The sequence below is a fragment of the Streptopelia decaocto genome (genome assembly GCF_964273445.1).
Source record: "Streptopelia decaocto genome assembly, chromosome: 11".
Taxonomy (NCBI): Eukaryota; Metazoa; Chordata; class Aves; order Columbiformes; family Columbidae; genus Streptopelia; species Streptopelia decaocto.
Genome location: NC_138666.1, coordinates 6,605,563 through 6,611,562, shown reverse-complemented (window position 1 = coordinate 6,611,562; position 6,000 = coordinate 6,605,563).

The following is a 6,000-nucleotide window of genomic DNA, read 5'->3' as shown; positions in this document are numbered from 1 at the left end:
CTTTGGCAGGGATTGGGGTTTAAACTGGGTTCGAGCTGCAGTCTGGAGCTTGCCCACAAAACCCTCTGTAAAAGGCTGAAACAGGAGAAAATGCATCATAGGGAATGAGGAAGAAGCAGGATGGAGAGGAAAAGGGACTTTTCCCCACCAGCTGGCAGACCTGGATGTTTCTGGTCACTGATATCATTATAGATTCTTCTAGGGCTGAAATGCTGAACTGTGAGAGTTAAGCCACTATGCTGGTTCATTTTAAAGAACAGCAAAGGAGAGACTTGGAGGAGACCCCAGCCCTGGTGGGAACACAAAGCTCCCCCAGTCTTTCTCCCCAGATCTGCTCCCACTTTCAGAATGCCTTAACCCTGATATGTGAGCATTAGCATCTCACCTTTCAGCAGTGTCCTCAACCTAGAACTGTCCTGCAGAAAATGCCAGACCCTGCTCATGTTTTCCACCTCAGTCAGTGTTGTGTAGCCCTGTTGGAGCTGCCAACACCGGGGATGCGCTCTGGGCCCCCCTGCACATTCCTTCTCCTGGTGCCGGGGCTGGATAAATCCATGGAGCATCTGCTGAGCATCTCAGGGGGCTTAAACCCTGGGAATGCAGCACAAGATCTGTGAGCAAGAACAGGGGACCTGAGCTGGCTCTGCCCAAACTGGTGTGCGCCTGCCTGTGTCAGTCTGGGAACAACTGTTTTTTTTCCTCTTGATCTCTCATTTTCTTCATACGCAATGATGGAGTTGGTGGTGGCACCGTTCCTGCTGGGCAGTGACATCCCCGGTGCAAAGCCAGTTCGCTGACCGCATACATCCCTCACTTTTCCATAGAAAACCCAGCTCCATGCTCCGAGGATGAGTCACGCAGTGAGGAGATAAAGCGAAGTCGAGCGGAGCTGTTCTGATTCACGCTTTGCCTTGAAAAGCAGCAGATTTATGCGCAGCATTTGCAGGGGCAATGTGATATAAATCAGCTGCTCTCCTGTGTTGTCTCCATCACTGCTGCTGGTTCCCACGCATATATCCATCTTAATCTCTGAGCTGACAGGGAGAAATCATTCCTGGCTGCTCCTGAGGCCAGCCAGTGTGCTTTGGGCAGGAGGAGACCCAGAGAGGAGAACAATGTCCGTTGCTTGAAGAAAGCATCTTTCATCAAGCAGATACATGTTTTGGTGGCTCCTTCCCTGGCTGGATACCCTGGCTGTGTCTGCTCTTAACCCAGAGGGGCCGTACATCTGAGATGGGTCAGATTTGGGGTGCCAAGAGCCATGTGCATCACAGCATCAGGGATGCTCAGAGGATGCAGGAGCAGGAAGCGCCCGGGAGCCGCCTTGCAGTGCGGCTCCTGATGCTCAGCTGGTTTTTGGCAACTGGAGCCAGGGAGAGGAAAACAATCCGCAGTTGCACTGTAATTAAACAGCCTCCTAATTGCAGTGCTACATAGGGCTCTTCCGCTGCTTTCTAAGTTTGGTGGCATAATTACAGCAGGAGGGTCAAGGCAGCATCTGCGTTCCCGCTGCGCCAGGCCCTGCCTTCCAGGGATTTTGGATTTGACTGTATAAATCCTGGGCTGAAACCTGGCACCCGATGAAAGGGAAAAGCAGCCCCCAGGCTCTGTCTTGGCTTGGCCCTGGCGAGGCAGGATGGGCAAAGTCCTCATGTCCCCTGCAGCCCCCACCGTGCTTGCTGGCCCCGGCCTGGGGCAGAGGCGGGCGGCACATTTTCCCCTTGATAATGTGTTTGCGCAAACCAGCTTAAAAAAAACAAAACAACAAACAAACACACAAGCAAAGTCTTGCTCTGGTTGAGAATTGTAACTCTCAGTTTAGAAACGGGCGGCAAGGAAGATTAAAGAGTGGCGGGGCGAAGGCAGGCTGGGTGTCGGGATGCTGGACATACTGGGAGCAGGCGCGGTTGCGAGGGAGTTGTCCTCTCACTGTGCTGTCTCCTCATCTCAGCTTTTTGTCAGGAGGACCCGGCATGGAGAAACCGTTTTCCTCTTACCAATTCTGGCACCGGCTTGTTATTGTAGGGTTGTTTGTGCAGGATGGTTTGTTTTGGGAGCATCCCCCTACATCCGAGGGGCACTGACCACCCCGAGGCAACAGGCAGCGTGGGCACGGCAATGCCCCACGGGATGCGGGCAGACACCCAGATCTATATTTAATTTTATAAATATATATATATATCTTTTTTTTTTTTTTCATACTGCGGCTTTGAGGAATCCCGAGATAAATGCCACTTTCTGTGTTAAAAGCAGGGACGTCTTGGAAGGGAAAGAAGCTGAATCGCAGCCTGTGTTTTCCGTTGGAAACGCGTCTCGGGTCCCGACTGTTTTCCATCACACAGGCGGGTTTTGTGTGGGTTCACCTGGGCAGGAAGCGGCGGGGTAAAGCGATACCCCACGGGGTGCGGGGGGCCCTTCTCCAACACCCCCTTTCCATAAACCCGATAGCACCCGCGGCTGGTAATGAAATAAGCAGCCGCTTTACGGCAGCCCTTGCACCATGTGCGAAAATTATTAGTTGCAACCTTTTGCTGGAAAAACGCAAGGAAAAGGAGCGTGGCAGACGAGAGATGCATGAAGTTATTTGCTCCCCACACCAGCATGAATATCCCGCTCGGTTTTCCCCGCTCCCAGCAGCATTAAATCTCCAGGTGAAGGGGGCAAAAAAAACCCTCTTGGTCTGTGAATTCACTGTAAAAGTATGTGGGGTTTAGTAATATTGCGTTAGCGGTGGTTCGGTCACTGCTAAATAGCTGAGGGAAATAAATAGTTTCCGGTGGCCGTGGGATTAGGTATTGTCTGGGATGCATTCTAGAGGGAGGAAAAATAATCCCTGGATGAGCCCGTTGAATGGAGAGCGATGCCCTGAGCCCCTCCATCTCCTGCCCGCATCTGCCCGCACTGGGCTCTGGAAAGAAACCGCTAACGGGTGGGTTTCACCCATTTTTCAGAAGCTAAATTAAAAAAAAAAAAAAAAAAAATCACTGTTTGGAAGAATTCAGTTTTCCAGCCAGGATATAAAAGTACACTTTTTTTTTCCAGACTCCCAGAGGGTTGTGGGGAGATTTTTGTTCTTTTTCATTCCTTCTTCAGTGGTTGAAGATGAGGAAAGGGATGAAACGCACAGGAAAGCACAGAGCCCGGTCCCTGGCGATGCTGCCCAGGTCGATGGCCACATCTCCACCTCATTTCTGTGCTTTCCAGCCACTTTTTCCTTGCAGCATCACTGCTGGGATTCAGCCTCATGAGCATCTGCGTTTTCCCTGCGGGAACAGCAGCTTCATACTTGGCTCCAACCTGCTCTTCTGGAGAAAACATATTTTAAAAGTCTTCCTGCTATACCTGAAAATGATACCCCAAAGCAGAAGGGAGGTTCTCAGTCTTCACTTTTTATCTTGCAAGCTCACACCAAGGAGGGATGTTATCCTAGACCGGTACCCGGAGTGAAGCATCACTGATGGGTTTGGACCCCAAGTGTTTTACCACACCACACAGCACCAGCAAAAGGCAAATATTTGCAGGATGCCATTCTTCAGATCTTTGAAATATCCTCTGTTAATTTTTTTTGACTGATGAAAGTAAAACACAGCGACGTGAGGAAGGGGATTTTGTCTCTTGGTGCACCCCTGGAGAAAACATGCCTCCCGTGCAAACAGAGCCTGGGCTTGTCTGGGTGATGAATATTGGCATTATTCAACCATGCTTGCTCGCAGATGGTGCCTGGTGAAAAAGAAAAGAAGAAAAAAAAAAAGGCAGAAGAAATAGCATGGAGCCTCTCGGTGGGTTTTCTCCACCTTGGTATTGCTGAGCTCATGGCTGGGGCACAGGGACATGTCGCCACATCTGCCACCAGCAGCTGGACCAGCAGGAAGGGCTGCGCATGCCTGGAGACCAGTTGGCAAAAACACTTTTCATTACTCAGCCTTTGAAGTCTGAGGCATGTGCCGGACTCGTGTTCAGCACCTGCAAACAAACCTGACCTGAGCGGCCGCCCGGCTTTGATGTTTTGAGATACAGGAGGGTCTATGCAGCCATGGGCTGTGTCACTCTCTTGGGAAGGGGACAGAAGGGACTGGTTACATGGAAAGGACAACAAAAAGCATGGCTGGATTTCAGTCCAGCTCCTCCTCACCCCACAAACCAGGGATGCAACGGTGGGGTGTGCAAATCCTCCCTGCTTTGATTTCACTGATGCTTTGCCGTGTCCACGTCACGCTGGTGGGCAGAGGACCGAGCTGCCAGCCCCCGGATTGCTGCCCGCGGCTGCCGGGGCCACGTACCCATCCCCACCACCACCAGCAGCTTTACGAAGCGGCCGATTGAAGTTCGCCATGAATGTCCCTCTGTTCACCAGCCTTTTTATAGCTCCGCACGTTTTTCTTGGCCCGGAGTGTTTCTGCTCCCGGTGAGAACAGAGAGCATCTCTCAGCACCGGCGTCCACAAACGGCCAGGACGGGAGGGGGCTGCACCAGGTCAGTTCATTTTTTGGGGTCCTGCTGCCCCAAATGCAACATTCCTAGCGTGCCTGTGCCCCGATGTGGGCTAAAAGCTCAGCTCTGGGTGGCCAGTGAGTTTTGCAGCTCAGACATAACAGAGCTCGGGGACCATCCTGGTGAGGAGTGGTGATGCTGGAAGGCTGAGCGTTGAGCCCTTTCTGAAAACCTCAGCCCCTCGCTGTGGTTTCCCACGTGGCTCATCCCTCCTGCCGGCGAAGGGCTGCGAATCCCGGGGAGATGCTGCTCAAGGCACTGGAGGTGATGGCAAGCTCGGCCTCAAGCAGAAGCCCCTTCCCAAGGAAGCCAAACTGTGTCGTTTTCCATAAAATCACCACAGCTCCGCTCCCACCTCCCAAGGGGGCAGCTCCCCGTGGTGATGCGGTACCCATGCGTGCATCCCAGCCCCACGCATGGGAGAGGGAGCCTGAATTAGGGGACACCCCAGAATTCCAGAGCTGCCCTCCCTGCTCTCTGGGATGCGATTCGCTTCTCCCAGGTGTTCCTCTTTCCATCTGCTTCCCCTTCCATGGTGGGGAAATGCTCTGGAACAGAGTTAAACCATGGGCTGGGCAGCAAGGACCTGCTCCCTGCTCGTTTTTCTGTGGCCAAGCAAAGGACATCGCTTATGGAAAGCAGTAAAAAAGCAGTAAATTAAGGGAATGTTTTTAAAATCCTCTCTTGCTGCGGGGGCTGGCGGGGCGCCCGCTCTCTGGTAGCGATGGGGAGTGATGCGGCTGGGGGGGTTTGCAGCAGCATCTGCACCATGGCTGCAGGTCACAGGCAGTGGAGGATGGGGATGGAGTGGGAGTCGCTCCTGGGAATGGCAGGGATTTCACAGGGACGTCGCCCGTTGGCAATGTACCCCTCGCTTGGGTGTCTGGGCATGGGGATGTGATCCCAGCTCAGAGCCACACAAGACAGCACCACAAATGTGTGGGCTCCTCAGGGATGGTGGCACCCGGAATACGTCCACATAGCTCCAAGCATCCCATCTGTGTGCCCAGGGACAGGGACAGGACAGCCCCCATGGGTTGGGACCGGCCAAATCTGCCGGTCCCAGGGGGACGTGCTGGGGCAGGGCATCTCCCAGTCACTTAATTCATCGTCTCATTTGCTTTCTCCCAGCCAAGCCGCGGGGCCGCTGCCGGGACAGTCTGGGGTTAAAGCCAGGCTCGCAGCAGTCCGTGTCTCGGGTTCTTGTGCCGTCTGCAGGGTGTTTTCCACCAAAGCCGTGCATGGGGCTGCTCCCCCCCTGTGCCCTGGGTGTAATCGGATCCGTCCCCCACCAAGCAAGCATTTGTATTCGGAGCATTTTCGGCATGTTTTGCATTTGAGAGACACAGGAAGAATGTCTGCTGGGCAGGGCAAACGGCGAGTGAACCGGCAAGGCACTGGTGCCTGCCCTAGGATGCGTTTTTGGGACTGGAGCCCCTTCTCCAGGGCTGTCCCTGCTTGCGTCCCACTTCTCCTGGTGCAAAAAGGCATTTTTTTCAGTGAAAAGAG